Here is a 23,925-nt window from a genome sequence, read left to right as displayed (position 1 = left end):
TAACCTTAGAACGCGGATCTAACGGTTGGATCTCTAGGAATCAAGCTTGGAAATCTACTCTCTCTCTCAAGAACTCTTCTCCCTCTTCTAGAGCTTCTCTCTCTACTCTTCAAAACAATATACAACAAATGAGGGGTTTCTCTCTCTGTCGGCTGACTTAACTCTCAGCTCGGACACGTGGCAACGGTTGGTTGGTCCTCTTAAAAAAGGTGATGGATTGACAAGACAAGGTTCTGACAAGGCGTATCTAACAAGCTACTCGGGATGGCACTCCGGCAAGTGGTGACATCGGCTAACCACAAGACTTCGGCAACTAAGATGACAATGACCTCGGCTAGGAAGGACAACACTTGACTAAGCTGTGCCACACCTTGGCCTAGATGTGCCACACCTCGGTCTAGGTCATACCACTCCAGGACAAGATCACTTGGGTGCAAAGGAAACATCTCGGCCCAGATAATACACATCTCGGCCTTGGTGATTCATACCTCGGCCTAGATAATGACATCTCGGCCAATATGTCAAAGCAAAGGTGGAGGTCAAACAAAGGGGTTCCAAGATACTTCTAGACTGAAGATGACCTCGGCTTAGAATGATCTAGGCTTAACATAACCTAGGCTTGGCATGACCTAGGCTTAACATGACCTAGGCTTGGCATGACCTAGGCTTGGCATGACTTAGGCTTGACATGACCTAGGCTTGACATGACCTAGGCTTGGCATAACCTAGGCTTAACATGACCTAGGCTTGGCATGACCTAGGCTTGGCATGACTTAGGCTTAACATAGCAAGGAAGGAACAAAACATGCATACAACACTTAGGCAAATCACATAAGCACAAAACAAGACTGGTACCTTTACTTAGGCAAAACAAGTCAAAGTCTGCAAATGCAAGCTTAACATGACAAAATCATGCAATGTACATGAACATGACTAAGACATAAATGTGGGTTATTACAGTAGGGATCAGGCTCAGTGTTGGATATAAAAGTAAGGCACTCTTGTGAGTCTAAGATATGTTTTTGAGATGCGAGATACTGTTATTTATTGTGAATTAAGTACAATTTGCTATTTGTGAGAGATATTCGATTACTGACTTGATCGTTGGAGTGCCCCCGAGTGGACAAACCACCACCGGATTCTCATATTCTTGTGGAGGTTTTTGGGCTTAATCTATTCTGCCAGTGCTCTCCAGTTGAGTTTCCCCTTTGGTTGTGTGGTCGGAAATCAACACCCACAATTTGGTACCGTCTGTGGGAACATAAAGAAAATAGATGACCAACGACAGACAGAAAGAAAAGATCGGGGACGATATCCCTAGTGGGAGTGGTAAGCATATCGATCCAAACATGGAGGAAGAAAACCATAACAAAGGAACACGGGATCAAAATCCCAAGGAAAAAGACGTCGGCCACGAAGGAGACATACCGAAGAAAGTAGGCCGAGACAAGTATTACAACGAAAGCGACCTCCAGGTATGGAAAGATAAATGCCTGAGAAGGGACGGCGATATGAAATGAATAGCAAATAAGTTGGCAGACTTACAATCGGTTGTCAACTTCATCATGCAGAATAATGTCATGCAGCCACCATTTCCATTAAAGGACATGCCGATTCCAGCGGCCATGAACGACGCCCAGAAAGGGAGGCAGAAAACAATTCCAGCAGTCCCTCAGCATGACAAGGTGAAAGAACGCTCACATCGGCCTTCACGGGATGTCAGGCAGGCAGAGTCAATGAGAGAGAGTCTCAAGAGGACGCCTCGTACCAAGGGAACTTATGCCAAGGAACCTCGGCATGTTCAAGGGAATGAACTTTGTTTTGACACGCTGAATGAAGAGAAATCCAAGAGGATGCATAACAACACCATGAGCAGCGCACCAAAGAGGTTGAAATCCGTTGACAGCTGAGTTCCTAGTCGAACTAAGGAGAATTTGAGGGACTACCTCTAGAGGAAGCGGCAGAATGCCAAGGTCACATCACCCGTCAAGCCGAGAACGCCATTTTCAATAGAGCTGGATAGGTTTGAAACCCCCAAAAGGTTCCATATGCCGAGGTTCCAGATATATGACGGTAAGTCAGATCCGAACTCTCACATCGGTTTATACCTGAATTCAATGGCCTTATATACTGGGAACGAACCGTTGCTGTGCAAGGTGTTCCCCTCATCGTTTGGGAAAATTACTTCGGATTGGTTTCACAAGTTGCTGAAAAGAACTGTGAAGAGTTGGGAAGGCCTGGCCAAGATGTTTGTGGCCAGGTTTGTCACGAACAAGTTACAACCATTAAGGGTAGACTCCTTGTTGGCTTTGAAAATTAGCGAGGGTGAAAGCCTTAGGGCTTATGCCAAAAGGTATTATGAGGTGTTCAACTGAATACCGGGATGTAACCAAGAGTTGGTGGTTGTATCTCATAAAAATGGCCTGGAGGATGATTACATGCTTCGAAAGTCACTGGCAAAGACTCTGCCAAAGAGTATGGTGGAGTTCATGGCAAGGATCGAGAAATATACCAGAGTAGAAGAGGATACGCTGAGGGCAAAGACACCAAAAGCAGGAAAAGAGAAACGGCTCGCCGAAGCGAGGCAGAGGTAATAATGGATTTAATAAACAAGAAACTGGGCTGAGGATTGCACAGGCAGTCACCACTGTGTTCTAAATCCCGATTATAAAGTTCTAGAAACGATCAGAAACCAACCGTATTATAGAGCGCCAGAGAAGATTCTTGGCGAATTTATGGAAAAAAGTCTTGGGAAGTACTGTGCTTACCACAATGAGGATGGGCACTTGACTCAGGGGTGCAGAGCCCTAAAAACACATTTGGAGGACCTGATAAAACAAGGTTACTTAAGAGATCTAGTAGATAAGGCCCAAACGAGAGAAGAACAAGTGAGACTGCCCCAGCTATCGGTAGCGCCACCTCCAACACAACCACAGCAAGCAGATGGACTTCGGGTGATTAATGGGATTCACTCGAGGGTCAATGAGAACGAGGTATGTGGGGAGACTCAGAGGGTGAAACACTTACAACATGTTTATTACGTCCAACAAAAGAGGCTTAGGACAAACTAGAGCCAGGGACTAATGGTGTTCTTTACTGAAACAGACCTAGACATGGTGCAGTATCCACACAACGAGGCTCTGGTAGTAACCCTCAAAATTAAAGAGTACCAGGTAAGGCGCATTTTGATCGACCAAGGCAGCTTTTGTGACATCATGTATGTTAGATGTTACAAGGGGCTCGGCTTTCGCCGAGATAATTTGGAGCTGTCTAACAGCCCTATGGTCGGGTTCAATGGAACACTGACATAGCCCTTGGAAGCAATAAATTTGGAGGTATAGACAGGCACCAAAAAGGTAAGGACAGAGTTCACAGTAATTAACAACCCCTCCCCTTACAATGTTATCTTGGGGAGGCCATGGTTGCATGCAATGAGGGCTCTTCCCTCCACATTGCACCAACTGTTACAGTTAGGGGTGTGCATAATACTGCCAAAACCGCTCCGAACCACGCATTTTTTGAACTATGGCGGGCAGGTTAGGCGGGTTGAGGTTCTAACTCTGGCGGGTCGGCGCGGGTGGCGGGTGAAAATTTGCCAACCCACGGTTCTAACCGACTCGACCTACCTCTGATGAAAAAAAAATCATGTGCTACACCACACGCACAGCATGAAATTTCAGCCATAGATTACACACATACACATCCATCACACAAATACTCGCGCACACAATAATTCTTCAACTAAACCTAATTGACCCACATATTTCATCTCATTCATTCATGTCGATTCATCGTCGTTGTCTTTTGGTCTCATTCCTCACCTCGTCGATTGGCTCACCACCACTGTAGTCTCTCCTCACCACCGCCGCCGCCGTTGTCTCCTTCCCTTTTCGATCAGCGCCTACTCGTCGTTGTCGACTCGTCACTTCGGTACGTAACTCTCTCGCTCTTTCTGCTCTTTTCTCTTTCGCTTCGCTGATCTCTCTCTCTCTCTCTTTGTTTTTTTTTTCTTTTTCTCTCGCTGATCTCTATTTTTTTGTTCTTTACTCTGCAATGTTGTTTGTTTGTTAGTTCAGGCCCTTGTTCTTTACTTTGCAATCTTACTCTGCAATGTTGTTTGTTTGTTAGCCCTCATTGATATATATATATATATATATAAATCAAAAATCAAAAACCAGTTTAGATTCAAATACATACATATATATATATATATATATATATATATAATCTGAGTGTATAGATTCAAATATATATATAACATCATTGATATATAGTTTACCTGTTGATGGTTTTTTAATATATACTAGGAGAAGCATGACATAATTTGAGTGTATAGATTCAAATATATATATATATATATAACATCATTGACATATATATATATATATATATAAATAATCAAAAACCAAGTTACCTGTTGATGTTCTTTTAATATATACTAGAAGCATGACATAATTTGAGTCTATAGATTCAAAAAAATAAATAAATGTTGTACCTGATAAGTTTTTTTACTCCGCAATATTTTTTTATTTTATTTTATTTTAATTTATAAATAGAGTTTAATATTTTTAAATTATATTAAATCCAACAAAAGTTCAAGTTCAAGTTCAAATTCAATATTTAACTTTAATTTCAGTATTCAATTTTAATTTTAGTTCAAATTCAGTATTCAATTTTTTTTAAAGTTATTTAATTTCAGTATTCAAATTCAAATTCAAAAGTTCAAGTTCAAAATTTTAAATTTAATTTTATTCTGTCTTCAATTTTACTCTTTGTCTTCAAAAGTTCAAATTCAGCATTCAATTTTATTCTGTCTTCAATTTAGTTCAAAATTTTTGAACTTTTTTTTTGAATTTTTTTTAGTATTTATTGTCTTGTTAAATTGTTATTGTATAATTTATTTAAAGTGTTGGATTTTTAGTTTACTAGTTTGTTAATGTTTAATGTTACATTAGATGAATATTTTGATTTTGACTATTTCAGTTAATTCATAAATTATATCTTTTTACTCTTTGATTCAAGTTTTATAATTTGAATTACATTTTTTAAAATCCGCCCGAACCGCCAAGGAAAATCCTCTATTATTTGCCAACCGAACTGCCGATTTTCGATAAGAAAAATGACAAATTCTAATGACATTTTTACCAATCCACCACCCGCCATACGGTTTCTATTTTTCTCTTAAACCGCACTGACTTGCTCCGCACACACCCCTAGTTACAGTTCCCAATGGAGCATGGAATTGAGGAGGTCAAAGGAAATCAGGTGCAAGCAAAAAATTGCTTAATGGAAGCAATGAAATCCACCTGCAATGTGCGAAAGGAAGAAACAAATGAAATTGAAGATGAGGACATGGAGATCCTAAATGACGTCGACAAAGAGCCGGCTGACAAAAGCGAGGAAACCTTGAGAAAAATTCTGGTCCAACAAGGGGATGAAGTGCGCCTTTTCCTTCTCGGCTCAGGCTTGGCCGAGGAGGAGGAAAGGGAGTTAAAAGCATTCTTGTGAGCAAACATAGAGGTGTTTGCCTGGATGCCCTATGAGATGCCTGACATTGACCCCGAGGTCACATTCCATAGATTAAATGTGGACATGTTGGCTAAACCTATCATTCAGCAAGCAGGGAGGCTGACATTGGTTCATGTGGAGGCAGTAGATGATGAAGTGGACAAGCTGTTGGAAGCTAAGGTAATTCGAGATGTGAACTACCCGACCTAGCTATCCAATACAGTAGTTGTGAAAAAGAAGAATGGGAAATGAAGGGTCTGCGTAGATTTCTCCAACTTGAATAAGGCTTCTCCCAAAGATAGTTTCCCACAGCTCAAGATTGATCAGTTAGTAGATGCCACTTCAAGGCATTGGAAGAATGAACTTCCTAGATGTTTATAGAGGGTACCACCAGATACCCCATTGTCACGCCCCAATTTTTAATCACTAGGAACATTACCAAAAGTCTGTAATTTAGGTCTATTTTTTTATTTATTACAAATATATATTATTTTTGAGTAATAGAAACATAATAGTATATGTTCTCTCTCATGATGAATACAATAATAATAATAATACATGCCAAGCTCCCACCACGAAGTTACAAATAAATAATTACAAATATCAAAATACAATAAGATTACACATAAACGATACATGAACTTCTTAACTCTTCAACCAATCAATCTGAATTCTCTTCCTGTAAGAAAAATGAAACAACGAGGGGTGAGCATAATTTCCTAGTAGGAATCTCATAACTCTAAAACAATAATCATCCTATAGATAGAAATGATCATGCATGCATGGTGATACCATATAGTAATGTAATGTTTTGTAATTTCAAAATATCATACGTAGAGTACCTTTTTCTCAAAATTTATTTGAACATTTAAAGAAAACCTTCAACCATAAAAAACTATCCCTTTTTATCAGAAAACCATAAATCCTTTTGAAAACAAATATATTTAAAGAACAAAATAATTTTAAATTTATTAACCCATTCTTCCCTTTTTCTAGTTACATTTATTATAACGTCATAACCTCAAGTTCAAGTTCCCTTAATACTCCAAAACATCCCACATATATGTTATTCCCATCAATCTATTCATATTTGCTGTAACTCGTCAATGTAGAAATCCAAATCTCCCTTATATACAATTATTGTTATCCCACACTCAGCTCCTACTTGTCTAACAACTACATCACATCCACACTTGCATTATCAATTATGATTTAACAAATCACAAGGATAATAAACCATTTTAATTCAATTTCTCAATTAATCATAAAACAAAACTCTTAATTTTTCTTTATATATACAAACAACCTGGTAAATTCTTTATCACCAACCCCTTATCCAATTACCATTTCATTATCCATTCTTTTCAAATAATTTCTATATGCATTCCCATTTCATACCAATTTATACATCAAATGGTAATTTCACAAGTTCATCAAAAGTCACACATATCATCACTGACCTCAACACATTTCACAACACATTCCACCTTTTGCCGGCTTGATACGGCGGGATAGGGGCACCCAATTCATAGCATATTCTACATTTTGTCGGCTATTATACGGCGGAAGTGAACTCCCAAAAATCATTTTCTACAAAAACCATATCTTTTTCTGAAAACCATTTTCAACTTTTTAAAACCATCCCCCACATTGCCGGCTATTATACGGCAAGACATGGGCACCAAAAACATTTTCAAAAACCATTCATTTTTCCACTTTTGTCGGTTACAAAATGGCAGGACTGTGTGGACACCCAAAAATCACTTTTCCACTTTCGCCGGCTGTAATACGGCAGGACTGTGTGGACGCCCAAAAATATTTTTCCCACATTCGTCCAACGATAAGCCTAGACAGGGCAATTTGGCACTTTGAATTCAAGCCACCCCCACATTTACCGGCTATTATACGGAGGGTCGTGGGCACTAAAAAATTATTTTTCAATTTTTAAAACCATTCCCCACATTTACCGACTATTATACAGACGGTCGTGGGCACCGAAAAACCATTTTTCGACTCCCCACGCAGGTATCAACCACAACATAACCCAACACAACACAACTCAACCAAACTCAATACAACCCAACTCAACTCAACACAACATAGCTCAACTCAACTCAACACAACATAACCCAATACAATTCACATAACACACAACAAAATTCAATATAACCATTTCAACACAAAGCTCAAATCATCCATACCATTAGTAATTTTTTTCCCCCCAAGTTTGGTTTTATATTATAACATAATTTAAAACATCAACATTAAGAGTTCAATTGCAACTTTTACCTAAATTTTTCGAACTCTTTAACATTTCAATTAAACTTGTACATGTGTAATTTAACACCTCAATTCCATGATTCTACTATTAATTGAAGCAAAACCATTAACCATCTTCATGAGCCAAGCTAGGGTTTTTAAGAGAAATTAAGGCTTTTCATAAAAACACATTTTATTCAAACCCTTCTATTACTTTTACACCCAAACCCATGACCTAAGATCATAACCCAACAAATAAACTCAGCTCCCTTCAAACCCTAACCCCCCAATCTCACGATTCATCACAATATGCATAAAAATATGAACTTTTGTATTTATATAAAGAAAATACTACAAATTTATCTATAAATGAGGGTATTGAAAGAGAACTAGAAACCTCTACCTCTTGAAGTAAGAGATGACGACCCAAAATTCACCAGCGACGAAACCATGAACTATTCGGACTAAAAGGAAGCCCTTGACGAGATCTACACTCTTTCTCAAAAGACCATGGTGAAAAGATCACTCTAGGTGAATAGATCTAGAGATCTTAGTGCCAAAAGCTTGAGTTTATAGAAAGAGAGGAGAACTCACGGTTTGAGAGAGAGGAAAGAGGAGAGGGGAGAAAAAGTGAAATGAAACTATGTTTGGAGCCTATTTATAGTAACAAGGTAATAATAGAGTAATAGCCCCAAAGTCAAATGAAAAGAACAAGTCAAAAACTGTAACAACCTCGATTCCTGATTAACGTTAGTTCATGGTTAATTATGCTTAATTGACAAGTAAGGTGAAATTCTGAATTAAATTGCATGTGTGTGTTGCATAAAGTGTTTCTATATTTGTTTAACATAGGAAAATCTGTTTATGTTTTTCTTTCGGTTTGCAAATTGAAGGCTTTATCGACATCCGAATCAGAAATTGGCTTAATTTATGTGCTAATTAGGATTAATAAAATTTTATGGTAGGCTCAATTGAAATTCGATTTGGAACGATTAAATTAGATTAAACTAATGTCCACTAATTAACCTTTATTAAGCACACTTTTGTTTAATGGCCTAATTAAGGCCTTAGTGGCCTCATTGAACACAAAAACACTTCCACTCACTCCTTTCTTCATCTACATACATCTTTGAGTCCTCTAAGACCCAAAACGTGGGAGAGAGTGAAAGAAGGGAGAATTGATCCAAGACTTAAGAATTTGAACTCAAACCAAAGAGGTGCTAGGAATTGTTGTCCATTGAAGAAGATTTGAGGGTCTTAACCTCAACCCTTGTAGCTTTAAGCCTCTAGGTAAGGAATTGAACTCTTAATTGAGTAAATGATATAGATTCTACAAGATTATTGGTGAATTAAGCGAATTCATGTAGGAATTGCACTAGAATTGGAAAGAATTGGGCCATATCATGTATGCATGTACATTTTCTCACAAATTGAGCATGATTTCAAATATTTCTTTCATCATGTTTTCCATCAATTTGACAAATTTGATCTTGTTTTGAAGTTGTTTGAATTCAAGGGAGTTCATGCATGTTGTATTCATGAAATATTCATAAAGTTTATGTTAGAATTTTATGCAATTGACAAACTCTTGGGCCATAATTTTGTGAAATAATCCTCAATTCATCATGTTTTACAAGTTTACTATGTTATCTCAAGTTTTGGGGCCCAAGAGATGTGTTTTGAAGAGTTGAATTCATGTTTTGAAGCTTGGGAGCAAATCTGAAAAACCCAGAATTTTGCTTCCATGCTCGAGCGAGGGATCCTACGCTTGAGCGACCATTTTTGTTTTCATGCTTGCGCACGAGCGATAAAAGGCTGGCTCGAGCGTAAATTGCAAGCTCTCAGAATTTTTGCGTGTGTAGAAGCATGCTCGAGCGACAGAACTTGCACTCAAGCAAGGACTTGTGTCTCACGCTCGAGCGAGCGTCGAGCGGAGATTTCATGTAACCAAAACTTTTTCACATTTTGCAGACCGCTCGAGCGAAGGAGTCTACACTCGAGCGACCACTCACATTTGGCATGTTTGCTCGACGCGACCCCTATTTCAGTAAAATTTTGGCTAAGTGTTTCAAGTATATTTTTGCATCCTCATTCCATCCTAGGCATTCCTAGGCCATGATTAAGACTCCATAATGAGATGAAATACTAGTAACACACTAAGATCAAACAAAGTAAGTTATGTATAATTCGAGCGTGTGTTTCAAATGTGCATTTGCATGTGTTTTCGTGTAGGCCACGCACCTCGGGATACGTGAAGTACCACCTTACCATCTAATTGGAGCTACCAATTGTTTGTGAGTAATAACTTTGTAAAGTTATGTTCAATATTAAATATTTTCTGGACATTATGATATGAAATGACTAGTTTTTGAAATGCTATGCTATGTTTGAAAGGAATGAATGATTGTCCAAAATTCTAAAAGTTATTCATGGCATCACTAAGATCATATGATATGCGTCCCTTTATGGGTCATCGAAAACGCCTCTGTGCACATGAGTCGTTAGAAAGCCTTCATGGCAGTCCCTTGTGGGTCATCAGATTTGTTAATACTAATAGATATGCCACGTACCATGATATGTTGTATGTTTAAGTTCCGAATACAAATGCAATCATGCCAATGAATCTGCTATGTTATGACATCCGATCATGTACAAGACTTTGTTTCTGTATAGACATCATTCAGTAAAATCTTTACTCTGTTATTATTCACTGGGCGATCACTCGTTGTTTATATTATGTATGTAGGTGAGCAGGCACGTGACCAGGCCCAGAATTGACGGCCTAAGTTTTAGTTTTGTCAGCCAACCATTGTGCCTCCCGAGGAGGTTCCGTTTGAAGTCAAGTTTCATGGTTGTTTTTGTAATCATATTAGGCTATGTTTACACTATGTTGTGTTTGGACAAGACGTCTAGTAATGTGTATCTAGAAGTAACGTGTAAAGTTTGTATCACTGTTATAAAAAGTTTTAAGTTATATGTTCCATGTATGTCTACACAGCTCTATGGACTATGTATGTCTTGATTATTTTCTTCTGCAGCCCTTGCTATATGTTATTATGCCAAAAGCCTTTGGTAATCTAAGGATTACTAGCCGGTTATGATGCTAAATCTATAGGAGCGGGTTTGGGTCGTGACAAAAATCTCAAAAAGTAAGGCCCAAACCAGCCCAAAAAGTTGAAAATTACATGTAGGTGTCGACCATTCGGGCAGAGGTATCGACCCTTCAGGAAGAAAAGCAATCTGTGCAATAGGCAAGGTGTCGACCCTTAGACAGGAAGGGTCGACACTAAATTTCAGCAAGCAACTTTCAGATTCTGCAACATACAAGGGTTGACCCTTCCCAGACTGGTGTCGACCCTTGTGGACAGCAACAAGAGGCAGGTGTCGACACCACCAGGGCTGGTGTCGATCCTAACACTTCCAGAAACTTCACCAACAGGTAAGGGTCAATCATTAGGAAGGCTGGTGTTGACCCTAGAATAGAATTTCTAAGTTTCCAAGAAACTTTTTTGACAAAAACAAGCGTGAACAAACAAATCCAATGAGTTTAAATCGGATTATACTCCTCCAAAACCAACATTCAACAACTCCAAAGACTCCCAAAAAGAAAATAAGAAAATTAAATACACACTTCAAGGGATTAAAATATGTGGGTGTTACACCCCCGACGAGGAGAATATTGCATTTATCACCCCAAAAGGGTTGTACTGCTATAGAGTTATGCCTATCGGGCTGAAAAATATAGGAGCAACTTACCAGAGATTGATAACCAAGATGTTCAGATGTCTGATTGGCAAAACAGTAAAAGTATACATTAATGACATGGTCGTGAAGATCAAAGAACCTAAGAATCACCTCGCCGACTTGAAGGCAGTTTTTGATATCCTGAGGACATATGGGCTTTGACTCAATGCTTCGAAATACGTATTTGGAGTCGGGTCTGGTAAATTCCTGGGATACTTGGTTACCAAAAGGGGTATCGAAACAAGCCCGGATCAAATCAAGGCCATCCTTGACTTGAAAAGCCCGACATCGGCAAAACAAGTACAAATGTTGACTGGAAGGACCGCAACCCTGAACAGGTTTACAAGCAGAAGTTCAAATAAGTGTAAACCATTTTTTAGTTTGTTAAAGAAAGCCACAGATTTTTTGTGGACAAAGGAATACGAAGTCGACTTGGCCGTCTTGAAAAAGTACCTGACAACAGCTCTAGTTCTGTCAAATCCAATATCTAGAGATGAACTATTCTTATACTTGGTCGTTTCAAAGCACACAGTGAGTGCAGTGATAGTCAAAGAAGAGAAGGGAGAACAAAGAGCCGTATACTATGTAAGTAAAACGCTAACAAGTGCAGAGACCAGATACTTACCCCTAGAAAAGTTAACACTAGCCCTGGTGATGGTTTCAAAAAAACTGAATCACTACTTCTAAGCCCACAAGATTGTGGTATTGACTGAGCATCCCTTGAAGTCCCTACTGCAGCAAGGAGATCTGACAGGTAGGGTAGCCAGATGGACAGTAGTGTTGGGCCGATATAACTTAGAGTTTAGGCCCAGAACGGTAATTAAAGGCTAGGTTCTAGCCGACTTTGTGGCCTAGTTCACACCTAGTGCCATCCCACATCGGACTCTGGTGAGCCACGGCTTAGGGTGTCTAAGAAAACAAGAAGAAACCCAGCTGGAAATGAAAAATCCCACAACAATAGAGCAGAAAAAGGTAGAGAAACCAAAGCCCTGCGACATCTACATCCGCGACTCCTTCCGCCTGTTTGCTGATAGGAGTTTAAACCATCAAGGAGCGGGGGCAAGAGTAGTGTTAGTATCGCCAGATGGGCAAATGTTAGAGCAGTCTATTCATTTGGGGTTCAAGGCCTTAAACAATGTAGCAAAATATGAGGCACTAATCGCAAGGTTGAAGTTAACAGTAGCAATGAAAGCCGACGAGGTGGTAGTCTTCTGTGACTCCCAACTTATTGTGAATCAGGCAACAGGCGAGTATGCAGCCGGAGATGAAAGAATGATAACCTATGTCAAAGAAGTTGTTAGACTGCTAGCCTTGTTTTAGGATTGCCGACTACAGCAGGTTAGCAAAGATGATAACAATCATGCCGATGCCTTAGCTAACCTAGCTAGTGCAATGAAATTAGGAGAGGTAAGAACAATAATGGTTAATTATTTTTCAGACCCAAGTGTGGGACCACTAATCACAGAGTATGAAGCAATGTGTGTAGAGATGGGTCCATGTTAGATGGATGCAATAGTGATGTTTCTTAGGACGATAAGCTGTCGGATGATCGCAAAGAGGCGCATAAGACTAGACTGAAGTCGGCAAGGTTTAGCCTAACAGCAAGAGGACATCTCTACAAAAGGTCTTTTACTGGTCCTCTTTTGAGGTATGTGCATCCCTCCTAGGTTGAAGACTTCTTGTATGAAATACATGAAGGGGTATGTAGAAGGTGGCAGATCACTTGCTCATAGGGCCATTACTCAAGGGTACTGGTGGCCTTACATATAGAAGAATGCTGAAGCCTACGTCAAAAAGTACGAGAAGTGTCAAAAGTTTGTACCTTTGATACATCAACCAGCAGCAGATTTGAACCCAGTATCTAGCCCTTGGTCATTTGCCCAGTGGGGAATGGACCTAGTTGGACAACTGCCCCAAGCAACTGGACCAAGGAAGTTTCTGCTGGTAGCAACTAATTACTTCACAAAGTGGGTAGAAGCTGAACCCCTTGTGAAGATTTGAGATATTGATGTGGAAAACTTGATATAGAAGAATATCATCACCAAGTTTGGGATCCCAAGGGCAATAATAGCAGACAATGGTACACAGTTTGACAGTAAGCTAATCAAAAACTTATGTGCAAGGTACAAAATCAAGAACTACTATTCTACTCCAAGTTTCCCTCAGAGCAATGGTCAGGTAGAAGTATCCAATAAGACTATTTTGGATGGGATCAAAACGAGGCTAGAAGTAGTAAAGAAAAAATCGGTGGAGGAGTTGCCCAATGTACTCTGGGCATATCGGACTACGCCGAAAAGATCAACTGGAGAGTCTCCATTTGCCATGGCTTATGGAATTAAAGCAGCTATCTCACAAGAAGTCGACATTCCATGGATCAAAACCCAGGGGGTGGAAAATGGAACCAATGAGGCATTCCTGGCCCGAGATTTGAACCTTCTAGAGGAGAGAAGAGAGAGAGCAGTAATTCGGCTAGAGGCGTACCAACAGCAGCTTGCTAGAGCTTACAACAAGAAGGTCGATCCAAGAGAATTCAAAGTTGGAGGCTTGTGCTGAGGAAAGTAGTTGGCAACAAGAAGAATCCTAGGGAGGGCAAGCTTGGCCCAAATTGGGAGGGGCCTAATAGAATCATCTAGGTCACCAGCAATGGGGCATATCGGCTTGAAGACAGTGATGGCAAAGAATTGCCAAGACCTTGGAACACTTGCAACTTGAAATTTTTCTATCATTAGATTTATTTTTTTTTCGAAGTTTATGTCATTAGCCGAAGTAATAATAAAATTCTAGTTTGATTTTTATGAATTTTAAATTTGTGTGATAGGGCTGACCAATCCTATGGCGATGTTTCCGATTGAAACATGACGAATATCTTAGATTTATTATATGACAGAGTTAAATTATACTTGCATATAATAAAGTTGAACTAAGTTAGCGATGTTTTTGAATGAAACATGACGAATAACTTAGACTTATTATATGGCAGAGTTGAATTATACTTGCATATAATAGAGTTGAACTAAGTCGGAGATGTTTTTGAATAAAACATGACGAATAACTTAGACTCATTATACGGCAAAGTTGAATTATACTTGCATATAATAGAGTTGAACTAAGTTGACGATGTTTCTGAATGACACATGACGAATAACTTAGACTTATTATATGGCAGAGTTGAATTATACTTGCATATAATAAAGTTGAACTAAGTTGAATTAATCTAGACTTGCCATGTTGGCAGAGTCAAACTCAGAACGGAACTAAGCTCATTTCAGATAAACCAAGGTTGAAACACCTTAGCTAATCTTTGTTTGAATTTGACTTCGGCCAAAGACCATAGACACATGCTTAATGTGAACTTAAGTGGAACTTAGGTTCACATTAGGGGGCAGGGGGCAGGAATGATAAAATAGAGTTTGAAACCTTGGGACTTGTTTAAATTTTTTAGAAGAATTTACAAGTTGAAATGGGCTTAACACTTGTTGAAATTTCTGAGAAATTTACAAGTTGGAGTTAGCCGAGGTAATTATGAAAGATGTATCCGAGATACATATCACCCGAGATGACCAACCAATTTGTCAAGACAATAAGTGAAAATGAAGGAGCAACACTTGACTGAATAAGTCTAGAGAAACAACACTTGTAAAAATATTTCAAAATATTTTTACAAGTTAGCCGAGGTATTCAAATTGTTGGCCGAGATAAACAGCCAAGGTTTATATCTGAGGTACTCTACCTCGAAGTTATTATACAGTTAAGGTATATTTGGAAGACATGTAAAAATATTCTAAGTATGAAAGCATACAATGCATAGAAGGAAAGTAATAAGCAAAGCATTCAACACTTAGAAGGAAATATAAGACTTAAGTTGGAACTTGTTCACAAACAAAAATGCACTTCGGCCTGGAAAAAAAAGACAACTTGTTCGGGTACAAAAAAGGCACATTGGCCAAACTGAAGCTAAAACATTGTTCAAAAGGTTACAATGACTACAAAGGAAAAAGTACAAAGTACAAAAAGGGAAAATATTCTAAGTGGACCGCTCTGCTTTGGCGATTGGTTGTGTATCAACCTCGACAGACAATTGGGAAAGCTTCTCAACAGTTCTCTCTGCCTCAATCTCGAGAAGAGTTTGGTCGAGGCTCTTCTTAGCTATCTATACCTCGGCTTCTGACATGGCTCTCTTGGGGCAAGCACTCCTGAAGACCTCATCCTCCTCACCTTGAGTCAAGTTAAGGACTTGCTCATTCAAAGTAGAGGACTTGGTCCCAACAGCAGCCTCGTCTTCATTTGTGGCCTCCTCTTCGGCGTCATCCTCTTCAGCATCGCCATCAGATTCTTGCGACGCCGGAGGGAAAGACATTTGGAGTTGGTCAATATCACGAAGTGGGGAGTCCATTGGGACAGACATCTTATTGAGCATTGCCGTCCAACCGAGGTAATAACCTCAGTTGCAAGCCAGGTTAACTTGCCATTTGTATTGATCGCGGACGGCGGCCTACCCTTCTTCGAAAGCCTTTTCATCAGCCGCCTTGACCTTGATATCTTTTAAGTCAATGGCCTCTTGGAGCTTGGCCTCTAACTCAACTGCTGTGGCTTTAGCAGCCTCAAGATCAACTTGGCGGCTTCAACTTCAGCCTCGGCTATTTTTACTTTCTTTTCGGCTTGGTTCTAAGTAGCCCTGGAAGCCTTGGCTTGATCCAACAAAGCTCTATTGTTAGCCTCGACATGATTGAGCGAGGACAGGAGTTTGGCAGCTTCTTGAGTTTTTTTGTCAACTTCTTCTTTGTCATCTCTGTCTTGACCGCGTATGAATGCGCGTGCTAGATGGCCTGCAAGGATTAAAATAAATTATGAAAAATTTGACTAAGTGTTGAAAGACTATAAAAGAGTAAATAAGGAGGCTTACCAAGACTGAGTGCTGCATCATCAGGCCGAAGTTCTCATACTCATGGAGATCGGCCATTTGATTCAAATCTTCTGGTAAGAGCATAGCCGTTGACAATGTGGCGCCGACCTCTACGTCCTGGATCACGCTGTCATCAGCTGTCAAAGGTCTGTCCCCTACCATGATCTCGAGCGCCTAGATCATGCTACAGGAAAAGTTGTTGCTACCTTCAGGGTGGTCAGACCTCGGCTTCTTTGCAGGAGGGGCATCGGTCGATGGGGTCTCGGCTGGTCTCTTGTCAGCAGTAGGAGTATTCTTTTCAGACTCGGCTAGTTTTGAGATCGGTACAGTGTCCTCAAAATCAATCTGACTCACTCTAGCCTTGGCCTTAGCCTTCTTAACTCTCTTAGGTTTTGGCTTAGGTTGAGAGGGAGAAGAGGAGGACTGAACAGTCACTACCTCAAGGATATCGGCTAGAAGGTCCTCGACGACGACTGGTTTGCGGCCCATTTTGTCGGTAGTGGCAGCAATTGTAACTTTGGTGCCAAAGTGAATGACGGAAAGGGCGATGAGAGGATTGGTCAGATCATAGGTCGACGCCTCAGAATCTTGTCGTTTGTGGCTATGAGTTTGGCCTGCTGGTACGTTTGGTAAAGCATGACGTCAGCTTTGGAGCTGAGATGGTGGGATTAGTTTAGCTGGAGTAGATATGGAGGGCTGTTTTACTGGGTCTGATGAAGAGGCTTGATATGGCCTTAGCGATGAAGCAACTGTTAGAGTTGTTGCTAATGAAGGAGTCTTGCTTTGGCGTGGGATGTCGGGTAACGCAGACTTGTAGGTCGGGATTTAATTAAGCAGCAAAGGGGCTTTGCGCTTATTAATATCCAAACCTAAAAGCCTTTTTAGATCGAGGTTGGAAAGGAAGATCTGTCGGAAATCCTTTGCTGGCTGGGGAAGAGTTGTAAAAAAAAAAAAGTGAGAAGAAAAACATTACAAAAAACAGATATATACTGACAAATCCTGGCTGAAGTATGATTAAAAAGGTAACTCAGCTTTTACCATCACCCTCTTTAAACACTGATCATTGCAGAGGATAGAGATGAAGGTCGTTGTCAGGTGCAAATTCCCAATTGCCTGAGACGATAAAGTAGTCATCTCCAGCACCCTTGTTAGAGTCTAGGAGGTAGGCTATTAATTTATAGGCAGTGGACCTGGGCTTGAGGTAGTATATGTAGCCTTTTTTAAACTTAAGGCCACACATGGTATAGCAAAATTTAATGTCGGCTAAAGTGATCCTAGCTTTTTCTCAGTGTGCTAGTACAATTATGCCATTGATGATCCTATATGAGTTTATGGCAAGTTACATGGGGTTAAGTTTGTAATAATGAAGGATTTCATGAAAGAGAGTATCAAGGGGAAACCGAAGTCCATATTCGATAAAGGCAACCACTAGGAAGGGCATGGAATCCCCATCCAGCATAATAGAGTCCTCTTCCCCAGCTAACCTAAGCTGGACATCGACTGGGATAGAATTTTTTCTCTTAAAGTGCTCAAGTTTTTCTGGAGAATCTACCCTTCACCTAAACATACCCATTATCTCGGCTTAGAGTGTTTTGGGATGAATGTCAGAGAGAACAAAATGGTAGGGATTGGGAACCTCGGTTAAAACCTAAACTGGAACTAGGGCGAGGGTTTTTGAAGATCTAGGGGGAGTTTGTTTCAAATTTCCTAAAGAATGTGATTTCTATCAAATCCCAAACCTAAGTCTATACGGAAACAAGAATCAAAGGTAAGAATCTGGAAACAAGGCAAAGAAAAAATAGAAAAGAACATGATTCAGAATCGAGAAAGCAACATTTTTTAAGAAACACTGAGTAGGTGTGTGCAGAGGTGCAAAAGCCAAGAACAACGATAAAATTGCTAAAGCTCTTCAAAATCTATGAACACTACATACATGTGTGCGACAGTCATGAACAGTGTGAATAGACACAAGGATATATTAAACAGTACGAATCATAGACAAACACAAGATTCAAAATACAGTGAAGATTCAAGAACAAAAACTAAATTGCAATGGCACCGAACAACATGTAAATAGGTAACAGATTTGAAACAAATCAAAGGAATAATGAAAGACTGAACTTAAAGGGGAAAGAAATTGTGAACTTACCACGTGAAATGAGTGCCGATATAGGGATCACCGGAGTCAAACGGCACAAATGGCCAGAAACAAATGATGAAAAAGTCGCCGGAGAAGGTAATCGGAGCAAGTGCAGAGCTTCTTGAGTATGAAAATAGCAGAATCTAGAGAGCGAAAGTTTGGGCACAAGAGAAACAAATCAAATTTTTCGAAAGTGAAGAGGCAAAGAGAGAGGAAGAGTTTTGTTCAAACTCGAAAGAGCGGCAAAGGGAAATGAATACGCCTTGGACAACGTGTCTGTCAGGCGACATGCGCAGAAGTGGCGCAACCTGATAGCACGTGTCAGGTATAAACCAATGAGAAAGGGACGCGTAGAGGAAACAACTGAATAAACTGTGTGCGACAGCTCATGTGCAGTCAAAACCTTTGGAGTTCTTGATTAATTGAGCAAAAACCTCACCTAGAGGAGCGATCTCGGTTGAGATGTTTAAAGAACCTGACTCTAGGTCCTTGATCCTTGATAAAGATGGACAGTTGAGTCCTGGGAACTTAAAATCGACGAGTTGTGACCTCGGCAGAAGAGAAAAATGAATTTTAGCCGACATATTGTATAAGCAAGTGGTGTAGACTTCATCACCTCAGGTTGCTAACGTAATAAAACCTAAGGGGTAGTTGTGGGGACATATTTTGTGAATAACAGCACGTGGCCAAGGTAACGCCGAAGTGTCAGCCGAGGTGCCACGTGACCTGGTCATGTGCCGAGGTGATCTCGGCTAGGCCGAGGTTATCTGTGAAGATACCAGAATCTGAGATAAGCAGATAAGGGACAAGAGTCCTAGAATGGGGGAGGATCTCGGTCTGGATAAAGATAAATCTTTTAGGAAGTTTATCCCTATCAAGTTGAGAGTCCAAGATAAACATTAAGCCTAAGTTCACTTAAATAAGGCTTCTGTAAGGATCAGGCTCAGTGTTAGATATAAAAATAAGGCACTCTCATGGGGTCTAAGATATGTTTTTGAGGTGTGAGATACTATTATTTGTTTTGAGTTAAGCATAATTTGCTATCTGTTAGAGATATTCGATTACTGACTTGATCGTCGGAGTGCCCCCTGGTGGACGAACCATTGTCAGATTCTCATCTTCTAGTACAGGTTGTTGGGCTTAATCTATTCTGCCGGTGCTCTCCAGCTGAGTTCCCCCTTTGATTGTGTGGTTGGAAATCAACACTTACATTATTATATCATAACGTTTTAGAATTTCTTTTATATAAATCTGTTGATTATTGTTTTTCTCTTTCGGATTGTTCTGGAAAATGGAAAAAAAAAATTGATTTGTTTATTTATTACGAAAAAATTTACAAAAAAATAAAAGTAATATGATCTAAATAAATCAATAAGTCAATATATTAGCTTTTTTGACACTTTCCAAAAGAGGCAATACGTGTGTTTAGTGTATTTTCCTTCGCATTGTTAAACTTGTAATAAATTCTTACAATACTGCTATTCATAAAAAAAAAGGATAAAATATGTGTTTATAATTTCTCTAACAATATGCAAATCACATGTTAAGTGATGAAAATCATGTACATTTTTTTTTTCTTAATTCACATGACATCTTAAAGTTTCCTCATAATATTTCTTTTACACTAGAGGAACTATCGGTAAAGCAAACCTTAGCATGTGGTTTTTCGATTCCTCAATGAACAAATTTGAAGGGTTCGGATCGATTTGGATTGATTCAGTGTTAAATTTTCTTTTAATTCCAACCAAACCAAATCTCTTACGTTCCGAATTGAATTGATTTTGTAATTGTTGGTGCTTCATTTGAAGATATGTATTGTTGGACGTTTATTATTCAATTTGATATAATTTTGTAGTTATTTTAATTTTCTTCGACCGATTAAACAAAAATAATTGATTTGATTACAAAAATTATTCATATATTTTCAACTTGGAAAATTTATCTATAAATTCTATTTTGAGGAATGATAATTCATTTAGTCCAAAAATTTTCTTATAAACCACTTAGTCTCCTTGATTTTGAAAGGGTAGATTGAATATATTATTTAGAAATTAAATTTACAGTTATACCCTTATTATGTTTCCTTTTCTTTCTTTTTTTTTTTTTCTTTTTTTGTGCTAGAAATGTGATGTACACAATCTATGATAATCAAATTTGGGATAAATTTTTATATGAGAATCTTTTTTATTTAGAAAATATTTCAAAAAGAGTACAAAATGACTTAAAATATGGAATCTTTCAAACATTCTAAAAGGATGTGAGATTCTTCAAACATTTCAAAAAGAGTACAAAAATCCCTTATGCTGTGTTTGGTTGGGGAATTTGGGAAGAGATTTGGAAAGGGAAATGGAAAAGGTAGGTGAAATGTGAATAAAAATGTCTATATTTCACCTAGTTTTATACACATTTTCCCTTTCTATTTCCAAATCCCTCCCCAAATCTCCCAACCAAACACAGCATTAGTGAGTTTTAGGCAAATATATAATTTCAAACTATAAAACTCACTACAAGAAAATCAGGCAAATAACACGGAGGTTTTTGTGACGGGGTGACTGCCGTCGCAAAAAATGGTTTTTTGCGACGCATTGTAGTTGATGTCGCCAAAGAAGTTTTTTGCGACGGGGTGTGTTTGCTGTCGATAAAAAAATGGCCTTTTGCGACGGGGATGATTCCGTCGCTAAAGATTGTAAAAAGAAAATTCCAAAAACATTGGCGACGCACGGTATACCGTCGCAAACGTATTATTTAGCGACGGTAAGAAGTTACCGTCGCAAATGGTGGACCATCTGTGACAGCAGAAGCCCATCGCCAAAAACGAAGGATAAAACGACGTCGTTTCATTCGTTAATCATGATCATTTGCGACGGTTGAAATATACCGTCGCAAATAAATGAATATTTGGTTTATCCCGCTATTTCTATCCCATTCGCGGTTGAAGACCCTAAAATCCCCAAATTCCTCAAATCAAAATCCCTGAAACCGAAATCCCTAAAATCCCTAAAATCCCAATCCACTGATCCCCAAAATCCTCAAATCAAAATCATTCAAAATCAAAATAGTGGTGGACGACGGCCTTCGCAGAGTGACGAGGGTGAACGACAGCCTTCGCCGGAGTGACGAGCAGCCACGACGGTGAACGACGAGTGACGAGTGACTGTGAGCGACTGTGAACGGCCATTCATGAAGTTTATTGGGTAAAAGCATTCCAAATGAGAAGGGTCTAATTGTTTCGTCTAGGTTCGTCTTCTTCCTTTCAATGTCTTAATTTGCTACTATTCGAAAATGATTCCTTTACATATATGTCTGTTTTAGATGGTTATGTGCTCGTTGTGTTGTGCTAGGTTGGTTTTTTCAATTGCATTCGAAATACTTTTTTGGGTTTTACAAACAAGTGAAAGCCATTTTACTATATCACCATTTTGAGAGAGAGAGAGAGAGAGACAACTCAAAATTTTCAAGATGCACTGAATGTAACAGAGACATCTAATTTGCCACATGGGTAGGCTCAAGTGTATTTCTGCAAAAGAAACCCTAGAACCTGTAATGGCTTTGCAGAACATCCATGGAGTCAAATGGATAGTCATTGAAACATACTGAGGAGGTCTATATTTCTACTCTCACATTGTCTAGAACCTATTATATTTCTACTCTCACATTGTCTATATTTCTACTCAGGATAGTCTAGAACCTGTTACATTGTTTTGTCTTTTTAATTCAATTTCTGTCCTTTTCTTTGTGGTTTTGGTGTTTAAATTACTTTTATCCAAATGTGGGATATGGAAAATGGACGTCAAAATTTTCATCTAAATGACTGAACCAGAGAGAGAGAGAGAAAGCCCCCGAATTTGCTCAATTTTTTCATGTATTCTTGAATTTCAACAGCTTATATCTTCTGGGATTAAAATTATTTGATATATTTTTTACTAGCTTTTCAAATATTTGTTTTCAAGTATGATGAATATGAAATTTGTTGATGATGTAAAAACTTTATCAAATTTTACTTTCAAATGTTTTCATTCTTGATTTATCTATTTAATTTTGTTTTTCTGCTAACTTTATGCATAATCAATATGTTGTATGAATCTGTAAAATTGGACACCGTTATTGTCCCAATTAGGCTGTTACCAGTTGCGGCCCACACAATGCTCTGCTAATTTTTAGCCTCCACATGTTTCAAACCAGATTTTATTTGCTTGAACATTAAAATTTTAAAAATTATAGGGCAAATAAAATAATTCTGCATACAGTAATTCTGCAGCCTACTTGACATTTTAATAGAGCAGCTGAATATTAATTAATATAATGAATTATAATTTCATTATTATTCCAGCTCATTGAGTCAACTGACTGATTATGAAGTGAAAATATATTATGAAGTGAAAATTTTAATAATGCACACAAGATTAATTTTAATAATGTGGAAGATTTACATTGAAAATTCTTTTTGTTTGGGTTTAATCAATTTTCATGTGGTTTATGTACTTACATGGTTCAACATGACTCAAGTTTCTATTATTACAGCAGCCTTCAATTTTGTTAAATAGTGACTGGTATCTTAATAGGAAAATGGCACACTGGAGGAATATAAATTAGCTCCTGAAGGTGTTAGTCAAGCACTTTTGGCAGGAGAATCATTCCAAAAGGTAGGTGTTCCTACAAATACTTGCGGTGGTTCTCCAGGGCCAACACGGCTTTCTCAATTTAACATTGCTGAAAAGTGATCTAGAATGTATAGCTGATGTAAGAGTAGCTCCAATCCTTCACCAAATCTTGTATGAAATTTAAAAGTGGCATGAAATAATCATTCATATTCGCACACTACCACTTGAATTTCCTAATGATACCGAAGAAACGTCTCTCATTCTTTTTCTTATTAGTTTTTTATAAACTGTCACTGACAAAAGTTTTTTATCAAAAAAAATATGCCACTTAGTTAAATTCACTTTGGAAAAAAAAAAAAAAACTAGAAGTAGAACAATGAATTTGTGAAATCTAGTAAATATCAACAATAGGAATATAACTAGTACTTGTTCTTTGTTTTTTTGTTTTTTTGTTCCATACTTGGTATACCTATATATTTTATTATCTTGTGACTGTTTTTGAGTTATATCGCATTGTTTGGTTACTTGTAGTTGCCAAATATGTTCTGAGTTAATTGTAGTTGCTGAATTTCCGTATTTGGAAAGTGATCCTTCACCAAAAGCGAAACAATTAGGAAAAGATTACAAAAGAAGTGAAGTGTGCATTTGAGGGAAGTACATATGATGGATAAGAGTTGGATTGATTTGCCAAATAGGATGTCGAGGGAATACATTAATGGGATTGATCAATTCCTTGTGTTTGCCTACACCAATAGGGTTCAAGGTTCGAT

General features: G+C 38.6%; 1 pseudogene across 1 annotated transcript in view; it reads left to right on the top strand.

Moving 5' to 3' along the window:
• LOC114303994 (prefoldin subunit 2 pseudogene) overlaps positions 1–23,925 on the top strand; it is a 232,628-nt pseudogene that overhangs the window by 103,854 nt on the left and 104,849 nt on the right. The window lies entirely within an intron of this gene.

This window comes from Camellia sinensis, chromosome 6 (assembly GCF_055761805.1).
Source record: "Camellia sinensis isolate YWXY chromosome 6, ASM5576180v1, whole genome shotgun sequence".
In the NCBI taxonomy this organism is placed as follows: Eukaryota; Viridiplantae; Streptophyta; class Magnoliopsida; order Ericales; family Theaceae; genus Camellia; species Camellia sinensis.
The sequence above is the reverse complement of the archived record's forward strand: the minus strand, read 5'-3'. Positions and strand labels throughout refer to the sequence as shown.